At 38.0% G+C, this 11,892-nt stretch overlaps 1 pseudogene across 1 annotated transcript; it reads left to right on the forward strand.

Moving 5' to 3' along the window:
- The first annotated feature begins 4,491 nt into the window (after nt 1-4,491).
- On the forward strand, nt 4,492-7,493 carry LOC308438687 (alpha-enolase-like; annotated as a pseudogene). The gene is made up of 2 exons: nt 4,492-4,603; nt 6,186-7,493. The product of its transcript is annotated as an alpha-enolase-like (transcript).
- The last annotated feature ends 4,399 nt before the right edge of the window (nt 7,494-11,892 follow it).

Here is an 11,892-nt window from a genome sequence, read left to right on the forward strand (position 1 = left end):
TAATCACTAAGGATTTTTAACATGTCATTAAGTGCTTCTCTGTCATTTGAGGGTCTACTGTTGTGAATTCTTTGTTTAGTTCCATACCCCTTTTTATTGTTTTTTAAATTTTTTGGTGATTAGCTTCTTAAGTTTTTTTTATATATTTTGGATATTAGCCCTCTATCGGATATGGCATTAGTGGAAATATTTTTCTTGGTCTGTAGGTTTCCGATTTGCCTTATTAACTATGTCCTTTGCCTTACAGAAGCTTTCTACTCTTGATGTAAGTTAATATTTGCAGTAGCTCTATTAATTCTCAGTGGTGGAATTTTATATTCCTTCAGTATATCTTTTGGTTTTATATACCTTCTGCCTCATTTATACAATATTTCTAGAGCTTTATAGGGCACAATAGAAGTGACTTGCTTAACGCTGGACACCTTGTATCTTGGGCAACCACAAATCTCTAACTTCAGTACTATTCACTGTAAGAAGTGAGTTCTCTGATTCAGGTATGGAGCAGTTTTTGTATAAACATAGACATTAGAAGGTGGTTTGCTGATGTGTCTGCTTACTTAACCATCAGATCTATACTTCTGCATTGGCCTACTGTCTCTCTAAACCTGAGCAATTGCTAAGCTCACAGTACCAAGAACTAGTCACCCTTTTCCCTATGGACCTTGAATCCTTTCAGCGTAAAATTAAACACCCGCTGTCAATATTTATCTGTTTTTGCATAGGTATGAAGTTTTTGTTTTCCAATAAATTTATTTATACTCCTTTTACTTCCCCAAATCCTTCTTATTTCTTCCCATCACCTTCTCAATTTCCCTAAATATTTATTTTTGTCTAAACTTTCCACTAACATTATTCTCTGATTTATATACCCTTTACTTACAATTTACTGTCCTGAAGATACCCAAGTTAATGTTTTTTTTTTCATCCTTACTTCCTGGCTTGCATAGTTATTTCATGTTTTAGACGTATCACCCTAAGGAATCAAGTTAGAATCTTCTTATTCTCATGAGAGAAAATGTGTGGCATTTCAACTTAATGTCTGTATTACCACATTGAAAATGATGTTTTTCTTTAATTCTACATATTTCTCTGCAAATTTTCTTTTTGTTACCTCCAAGTAATATTATATTATGCATATGTACTGCACCTGTCTTATCTACCCATCAGTTGATGGATATCTAGAGTTATTTTATTTTCTAGACATTGTGGATATGATAGCAAGATACATGCACAGGCATTCCTGCTTCATTAGATAGAGTCATTTGGCAGTATTTTCAGAATTGAAATATCTAAGTCATATTTGGGGCATATAAAATTGCTTAGTGTATGATAACAGGATAAATGCATAACCAACCATGTTGTATTTCAAAGTATCTTTTAAATAATTGATCTTGACCTCTTTAAAATGTGTGATTTTGTTACATGAATTATATGTATCTTAAAATAAGATACAAAGCATAGAAAAATTAGCATTGTAGAAATATAATATTGGCCATCAATCTCATCGTTATTAGTAATTCAATAATACGTGCTTCTGTCTACATTTACCCAGTGAAAGTACGTACTGAGTATCTTCCAGGTGCTAACAAAATGTGAAGTACTATATAAACATGATTTCTACAAAGACAAAGGTCAAGATAAATGTACCAAAGAGCGCTGTAAAAGAAGATGGCTTAAAGCCATCAAAGAAAATCTCTAGGGGACATAATCATAGGGACTGAAGAAGCTGAAGGGGATTATAACTCCATAGGAAGAACGATATCAACTAACTGGACCACCCAGATCTCTCGGAGACTAAACCACCAACCAAGAAGTACACATGGGAGGATTCATGGCTCCAGATACATATGTAGTAGAGGACAGCCTTATCTGACATCAGTGGAAGGGAAGACCCTCGGTCCTGTGGAGACTGGATGCCAAAGCTGTGATGCAGAGTAGGTGAATGGGTGGAGGGGCACCCAGTTACACCAAGTTGGTAGAACATCTTTGGTGGATAGAACTCTGAAAACTCAAGATCTTCTCAATCAACTGAAAAGCCTGCCCTAGAAATGAAATCCAGACAACATATTTTATAGCATCTCTAATATTATAAGTCAGTTTTTGTCAGACATTTCTTCAGGTTTCAATGTGGTTTCTACAGAAGATAGTGTGGACAGATCCACACTGTCTAAACAAAGAGCTGATACTGAAACCTGTCAGGTATGTGGCATTTCCTGAAAATGCACTGTGCAGTTCTCTGATACCACACAAACTTGGCTCATGCAATTTACTCTAAACAAATTCATTTACTCATTTCCTTGCTGGAATATGTCTACATTATGACATATGCTAGAAATTTAATTTTTCTAGAAATCTAAAAGACAACTCATATAGGCCAGTCTGGATAGTGGTAATGAAATCCTCTCAGTTCAAATATGGATAATTTGGATTAGCCAACCCAGAAGAAACTCTTTTCTTCAAATCTTAATCACAGATTTGTGAACTAACAGGAATTAGAGTTGTGAAAATAGTGATAAACACCCCATCCAACTTGATAGCTAGGAGGCACAGTAACTAAGACCTAACTATTGAAAGATGTATGGAGGCTAGTGTCAACCATCTCTGGTCAGACTACTATTACTTCCACTTAGGTACTTACATTGTATTTTCTTACTATTGTGATAACACCTGTCCTTTAGTGGATATGTACTTTGTAATAGTCAGTGAGTGAAGAACTGAACTAATTGATATAATAAGTTTATATCCATAGTGTTATAATTGCACAAGTCATTCTATATGTAGTTAATGTATATCATTCAATGAATGAAAGACTGGATTAAATGATGAAATAAACATGTAAATAAATGTGAAGAAATGAGTCTTACCTTTAATTAAGCTTTTGATGAGAACTGTGTGTGCTAATCTTTGTTATCCTTGTGAAGGCTTAAATATAATTGCATTGAATGACACTATAGAAGTTCATTGATATATTATGATTGTTAGAGCACATGACATACTATGTAATATTAATTTTGATCTACAGAAGTGCCTTGCTTTTCATGTATTTTACCCCTAGTCAATTCTCTGTAAAACTCAGCATAGGATAGAGTGCACCATAAGTTTAGACAAAGTGATAAATGCTTTACATTATCTTCAAGATTCATATTTTTTCAAGTGCCCAGAAAATCATTCATATAAAATTAAGGAACCAAGAAACAGTAACTCCTGGTTCCCAAATCAAGATCAAGAATGGAAATATTTACAAGCTTCTTGGATGGTTTCAATGCACAAAAGTTTCACCTTATACACCAAAGGCCATTTCCATATTTAATTAGTTTTAAACACTGTTGGTTCTCTTGCCACATGTCATAAAACATACACTTGGCCTCATTTGTCAAATAGAGGATATTGCATGGGCGGTTTCTTGCTGGATGTAGCAACTGTCAATCTGGTGCTATAAAAGATGGCTCTCAAGGAAAAAATGTGAAAAGAAAAAAAAACCTATTACAGTTGAATAAACAATGTGATTTCAGAATTTAATACTATTGTTCATGGATGGATAATGAAAACGTGATAAATCTCAAGTGGAATTTTATGGAGCTTTACATAAAAATTCAAGTTGAAGACAGGTTAACAGCATTAGGAAAAATTATACTGAGAGAAGTAACCCAGACGTAGACAGTCGAATACCCCATGCACTCTCACAATATGTCAACCAAAGTCTTGAATACTTAGACCTGTGCATTCAACTTGAACCACCTATAAAAGCTTCATAAGATAAATTTAAAACTGGCCATCAGAGGGATGCCTTATTGAAAGAGGTTTAGCAAAAATTAGAAGGCAGGGCATACACAAGGGCAGTACTGGAGGACTAAATATGTAACAGATAGAGGGATGGGAAAGAAAGAAAGCAGGGTGAAAGATATAATCCAAAGAAAGGGTATATGAGAAAGCCACACATAAACCTACTGCATTGCATGTCAATTTCAGGTATGAGCTTAAAAAGTTAAAATAAATGAAGATACCTTACTTGACTGAATAATGCTGCTCTAGTGCCACCACATATAGATTACCCACTTACAAATGGTTGTTTCAAAATGATCCAGTCATCCCTGCAAAGATATAAGTTTCTTGTGGCAGAGAATGCAATGAATCTTCAAGGTGCTGAGTGTCAGAGACAGTTAAGTGCTCAGCCTCTGAGGCTTAAAAAATATTATGAAACAGTAGGCAAATGGAGTATAAGAGTAGAAAGACAGGGGGAAGCCTTGAAGGACCTTATCTTCTACAAAATAGTTGTGGCAACCATGAACTCACAACAACTATGGTTTTCTGCACAGGATAGTACTTATCAGTAGTCAGAGAGGGTTGGAAGGGAGACTCATTGGATCATCTCCTTTCCCACTGATGTGCATTCATGGGTGAGATCACCAGGATCAACTTGATACTCCTGCCAAACAGATGTACTTAGATAACTCAGTCATCCATGATAACTTTGGCATTGTGAAAGGGATCATGACCACAGTTCATGCCATCACTGCCACTCAGAAAACTGTGGATGACCCTTTTGGAAATCTATGGTGTGATTTGTGTGAAGCAGCCCAGAATATCATCCCTGCATTCACTGGTACTGCCAAGGCTGTAGGGAGGTTCATCCCAGAGCTGAATGTGAAGCTCACTGGCATGACCTTCTGTGTTTCTGTCCCCAGTGTATCTGTTGTGGATCTGACATACTGCCTGGAGAAACCTGTCAAGTATGATGATATCAAGAAGGTGTTGAAGCAGGCATCTGAGGACCCACTAAAGGGCATCCTGGGCTACACCGAGGACCAGGTTGTCTCCTGCAACTACAACAGCAACCCTTACTCTTCAACCTTTGATGCTGGAGCTGGCATTGCTCTCAATGACCACTTTGTGAAGCTCATTTTCTGGTATGACAATGAATACAGCTACAGCACAAACAGCACAGGGTGGTAGACCTCATGGCTTACATGGCCTCCAAAGAGAAAAAAAAAAAAAAAAAAAAAAAAAACCCTGGATTACCCAAACCCCTAGCAAGGATACCGAGAGAAAGAGAGAGGCCTTCAGTTCCTAAGGAGTCCCCATCCCAATTCAACCCCCAACAGTGAGCATCTTTTCAAAATTTCCATCTCAGATGCACCCACATAAAAATAGGAGGGTCTAGGAAGCCATCCCTACTCTCTTGAATACCATCAATAAAATTCTGCTGCACCAAAATTAAAAAAAAAAAGAAAGAAAGGGACCTGTAGATATTGATAGGAATGAAAGAATGATAAAATCTGGTACAGTATTAGAGTTAGAGAAACCATGAATCTTAGTCTGATAATGTGTATGTGAGTGTGTGTGTGTGTGTGTGTGTGTGTGTGTGTGTACACTCATGCAATCACAATTAATTAAAAGAGGTCATAAATTTGAAAGAGCATTAAGGGTATGTGGAGGGGTATATATTTAGAAGAAGGTAAGGGAAAACTGATGTAATTATGATATCAAAAATTAAAGGAATAATAAAAATTAATAAAAAAGGCTTGGAGTTAGGAGGGATGACAATTTGTGGAGATTATAGGTAGAGTTAGAGGAGTAAAAGGGGGTAGACATTACATTTTTATGCTTTATGAATAATTTAAAGATGAAGGGTTAAGACAAACCAACTGTAATATATAAATATATGAATTATGAAAAAAACATTTAATTAAAAAACAGTATTTGAGAAACTGTATACAACCCAATTTGATCTCTACAATATTCCTTAGTTTCTCTGGCAATAGTTTCAATTGTTTAACCAAATAGTTGCAATTTTTAACTAAGTCTCTTAAAATTTATTAACTCATTTCATGTATAACAAAACATTCCATATCTTGCTCGTGAAGACAGAGACTGACAATAGAATCTCATTTTATTATCTGTGTGGTCTGAAGCCAGACATTTAGGTGTTATCCACTTGCTATATCTTGGTCTGATTATGATACTTGGAAGGCCTTATGAGAATATTTTCTTTTTAAATCTAAGAAGAGATGTTAATGAAATACCAAAGGTTTAGTGGTGGTGTCAGTGAGGTCTACTTCCTGTTGTCCTGTTCTCTGACCTCTTAATTAGTCAAATTTATTCAATTCATTAAAAGCATCAAAATACTACTTTCTTCCGTATCTGCGGAATGCTCTTTTCTTCTTTTACAGTGATCTGAGAGCCAGAATTTACCACGTCTATATTCAAGATTCATGCCAGAAAGATCTTTGATTCCTGTGAGAACCCCATTGTTGAGGTGGGTCTCTACACTACAAAAGGTCTCTTCCAAGCTGTGGTGTCCAGCAATGGATCCAACTGCATCTACGAGACCCTCAAACTCTGTGACAATGATAAGATGTGCTTCATAAGGAAGAATGTCTCAAAGGCAGTTGAACACATCAATGACACTCTTATACCTGCTCTAGTTAGCAAGAAACTGAATGTAGTGAATCAAAAGAAGATTGACAAACTGATGATCAAGATGGTCAGCACTGAGAATAAATCTACATTTGGTACAAATGCTACCCTAGGTGTGTCCCTGGTTGTCTGCAAAGCTGGTGCCATTAAACAAAAGGAAGTGCCTATTTACCATCACATTGCTGACTTGGCTGGCAACCCTAAAGTCATTCTGTCTGTCTCAGCTTTCAATAGGATTAGTGGTGGTTCCCAGGCCTGCAGTAAGCTGGCCATGGAAGAGGTCATGATCCTACCTGTGTGGGCATCCTGTTTCTGGGAAGCCATCTGCAACTAAGCAGAGTTTTACCACAACCTGAAGAACATCATCACGCAGAAGTACCGGAAGGATGCCATCAATGAGAGTAATGAGGGTGTATTTGCACCTAACATCTTGGAGAACCAAGAAGCCTTGGAACTGCTGAAGACTGCAATTGCAAAGGCTGTTTACACTGACCAGGTTGTCATCAGCATGTGTATGACAACCTCTGAGTTCTAGAGGTCTGGCAAGCATGACCTGGACTTCAAGTCTCTGGATGACTCCAGCAGATGCCTCATACCAGACCAGATGACTGACCTGTGCAAGTCCTTTATCCAGGGTTATCCAGTAGTGTCCATTGAGAACCTCTTTGACCAGGAGAACTGGGAAACTTGGCAGAAGTTCACAGGTAGTGCAGGCATCCAGATAGTGGGGGATGACTTCACTGTAACCAATCCTAAGTGAATTGCCAAGACTGTGGGCCAAAAGTCCTACAACTGCCTCCTCAAAGTGAACCATGTTGGTTCTGTGACAGAGTCTAAGCTGTGTAATTTGGCCCAATCCAATGGCTGGGATGTCATGGTGTCTCAACGGTCTGGGGAGACCAGATACTTTGATCATCCCTGACCCAGTGCTGGGGCTCTATACTGGGCAGATCAAGTATGGTGCCCCATGCCTATCTGAGTGCCTGGCCAAGTACAAGCAGATCCTTAAAATAGAGGAAGAGATGGGCAACAAAGCCAAGTTTGCTGGTTGGTCCTTTAGGCCAAGTAAAGCATGAACTTGAGATCCCTATCCCTGATGTTATTGAGGTCTTCCCAGTCCCTGATGTTATTGAAGTTGCTCAAGGCCAGCCCAGCACTTGCCCCTCCCTTGTCACTGCTTCATTAAATGTCCAGAGCTATGCCTGACCACCTGAAGCCCTGCTGGAGACCCCAGGTTTGTAATCATCTGATTGGTCTGAATCATTGTTTCTGTTACCTGACTTTACAGCTATTGTGTGGAACCTTCAGAACTCCAGTGTAAAATCTTTAGGGTGGCCACAGGCAGAACACCAGTGGTTTAATTGCAAAATAAAAGCCACACGACACCCCCACACACACAGACACACACAAGTTTATGGTAATAATTAAAACCTCAGCCTCCAGAGCCAGAGAGGTTCTAGACTCTTTCCATTAACTGAGTGAAGCTAAGTAAGATTCTTTCACTCTCTGACTTCAGAGTAGAAATCTAGCAGAGTAGGAATAATAATAGTATGTGTAGTTATTCTATTAAATAAAATAATACACATAACAGTTTCTACAGTGAGGAGCACATACACATGCTTAATGGTGATTATTATTATTGTTGTTGTTACTATTTCCATTGTCTCATTACCTATTAGGATGTAATCATAAATGTTATAAAATATATTTTAAAATTAAGCATTGAATCCAGTCTAAAAATTCATTTTTGTGTTACTAAGGTTGAAACAATTAACGTGATCACCATATCATTGATATCTTGCTTGCACAACATGTTTTTAAAAGGAAGTCATTCTGGTGCATAATTCTTCTCTGAATATTAGACACAGGGGAAGGGGAAAGAATAGGGAGAAGCTGAAACATCAGGTTTTACTGAGAATCCATTGTAATTAAGGTGCAGTCCTAAGAATAGAGTCGCGGCTATTTGGACTCTAATCAATATGTACTTAAAAAAGAAAGAGAGAGAGGGCTTTTGAGTGGAACAGCTGAGGATTCTCTGGCAGAAACTCTTCTATGATAATCAAGTATTCTCTACAATCTAAGTAAGAAGTCATACACATAGAAACTTGCAGGGACTGGCAGGTCTAGGCTGATTTTACCAGCCCTATTAGTTCATATAACCTCTGATTTAGGGTTTTACTGCTGTGAACAGACACTATGACCAAGGTAACTCTTATAAGGAGAACATTAAATTGAGGCTGGCTTACAGGTTCAGAGGTCCAGTCCATTTTCATCAAGGTGGGAACATGGCAGCAGGCAGGCAGGTATGGTGCAGGACAAGCTGAGAGTTCTACATCTTCATCTGAAGGCTGCTAGTAGAATACTCACTTCCAGGCAGCTAGGACTAAGGTATTAAAGCCCTCATCCACAGTGACGCACCTACTCCCAACAGAGTCACATATCCTAATAATGTCACTTCCTGGCCCATGCATATACAAACCATCACATTCTCCTTACAACCACATATCTCTTCTCCAAAGAAAGCACACATGCATGCACATGTGCGCGCGCGCGCGCACACACACACACACACACACACACACAGACACACACACACATGGAGGAAGATGAAGGCTACATGACACATGGATTTTCAGTTTAGGTGTTCAAAATCTTTTCTGGTAGCTATTCTTAGACTATTGGGAAAAAAAACCCTTGGGTAGAGTGGACAGAGTCCTTTTCTCCTCCAGCTTTTCTTTCTACAGACCAGGACTCAGCCTGCAACAGCCTGAGGTCACTGCCCATGGCTGGCTCTAGGTGATACCCCAGGTTAGCTCTATATACCTTTCAAGAGGCAATTGCACTGAAATATCTGACCAAAGCAAAGTAGAAAAGAATAAGATCTTTTATTAAATCATTGGGCATTTTTGCCTGTTGTCTTGTTTGGCCAGTTCAACAATGGCCTCAATTTCTTGACTTTTACCTTTACTGACTGAGAGGGAGTCATGTAGGTGCTGAGCCTCTCTGAAAGCTGAGTAGATCTTCCAGGAATCCTGTTACCTGATGCTCATATCACCTCACTATTACTGCTGGTCACAAGTGGAGAGGAGAGAGAGAGAGAGAGAGAGAGAGAGAGAGAGAGAGAGAGAGAGAGAGAGAGAGAGAGAGAGAGATGCTGCTCAGGTCTTGGCCAGGCAATAGAAGAAGAGAAACAAACAGCAGCATCTAGAAATGTGGGATCAGGATTGACACACTTACAGGGGAAAGGCCCTGATGTGTGTTGAACTATTTCTGCAACCCTGACTCTGTCTTTGAAAGGAAAAAAAAAAAAAAACAAACTATCCTATGTTTTATATTTCAGTTTCAAAAATGGGGGGGGGCTTCACTTTTAATCTCACACACGTAATTTAGTGCAAGGCATGAACTTAAATTTGTAGCTGATTTTTCTATAATTGTTTATTTACTTATAAATAGTTGGGTTCATATACATATATACATATATACATATATACATATATGTGTGTATGTGTATGAACTCAACTCAAATTTATAATAAACACATAACATATATTTTTCACACACACACACACACACACACACACACACACACACATATATATGCTTTGTGCTTGGGAATATATATATATATATATATATATATATATATATATGAAATCTCCCAGCCAAAAGATTTGATTGAGTGGCTTATCACTGCATTAGAAATATGTAGGGCAGATAAAGGAATCCTTATCACCATCCTTATAAAGTCAATTACTGGAAACAAAGATGGTATAATGATAATGCTGACTGAGATGCATCCAACACCATGGCTTCCCAAGTATCTTCATACTCTATGACCTACTTAGATCTGTTCAGGTGACCCTGGGAGCAAACAGGATTGTCTGTAACATGTTCATGATTGTTCTGATATAGAAAGATGAATGATGGTCCACTTAGATACAGCCTGATAGCTGATAGAATCAAACCTGGCATCTCAGAACATTTAAATCCAAACTCCCTTTCTTTAACTGACCAACTTAGGCACTGAAGGATAGTTTGTGGGGGCTCTGTGAAGGAAATACACACAGAAAAGTCATAGAAAATGACTGAGAGTTTGACTTGGGAGAACACAATGACAGGGATATTGTGTGGCACTCCCTTCTTTCAGAGTGTCCTGACACAGACTAAATGTACCTTGTGTCTGTACAGTGCTATGAAACGTTACCTGGTTACCTGGTTACCTGGTTACCTAGTTACCTGGTTTAGACTGCCTTCTAGTTTGAAGCTTAGGTATTGTCTTCTCTCAAGTTAAGGTTCTGATCTTGTTTTTGGTTTTGCCATTGTTTTGTCTTTCCGTCCATCCTTTTTGATGCCAGAAGGTGTATATAGGCTCTGGGATTGATAGAATTCATGGAGGTTTCTACTCCACAAAGCATTTAGGTGGTAAAGCCCAGGTTACAAGCTACAGGAAAATGTTTATCAGTAGAAAACTGGAAATGACAAGAGTACAACTAGAGATTTTCCTTTTCTGTTTTCTGTGTCTGACAGGCTATTCTTACATGCCGTAGCATTTTGTAGCCTTTCTGGAAAGCCCTAAATAACCAAACAACCAGTTAAGTTTGTTTTAAAAGTGGTGGCCTGCTTGTTGGCACACCCCCTTGCAACACTGTCTACTTTTATTTCAAGAGTAGTATATACTTACTTAATTTCCTCAAATCTCTACTCACACTTTTCAAGATCAATTTTCAATTAAAATTACTAGATATCAGTCTTCAGACACTTTGAAGGACAAATATTCCCAATAATTGTGAATTTCTAACATATTTCTCTAACCCAAACCTATTTTCTGTACTTTGTTATGTCTTAGTTAAGGAAGTGCCGAACCTTCATGGGTTTCTATTCAATCCACATTCTAAACTTTAGATGAGTAAACCAATCTCTTCCCCTGCCCAAGGCACATTGAAGAAGCAAGTAAACATAATTTTCACTAGAATATCTCTCTTACTTATAAGATGACAGTTTCAACACATTTATTGCTAGAGTCAACTTTGATCAATTTTTGTTTTCCTCCTTTGACCATCTCACATCCATTATCGAATGCAGAATCAATTTATTTTTTCCCTTTTCCTGCCTTACCTTGTGTCCAAGTATTATTGTCTTCCACTGAACTATTGTAGTAGCTTTGTAATCATGATCTTTCTTCCACACTGTTCTACTATTTTCAACTCAGCAAGCCAAGCTATTCTTTTATAACACAAATCAGATGCCATTTTCTCTTACAAGAAAAGTGTCTCAAACTTTGCATTTTGTACATGAATCAGTCCTTAAAATGTTCTATAAGAGCCTACACTATGACTTCCCAAGGTAACAGTATAGTTTTATTTTCTCATGCCATGCCACCTATATTGGACTCTATGCTTATCTATCAATAACTTCTGCTTGGTCTTACCTTGGGTCATCTGCAACTTCCATTGATTTCTCTAAACAAAACCTATT

The sequence above is a fragment of the Micromys minutus genome (genome assembly GCF_963924665.1).
Source record: "Micromys minutus genome assembly, chromosome: 28".
Taxonomy (NCBI): domain Eukaryota; kingdom Metazoa; phylum Chordata; class Mammalia; order Rodentia; family Muridae; genus Micromys; species Micromys minutus.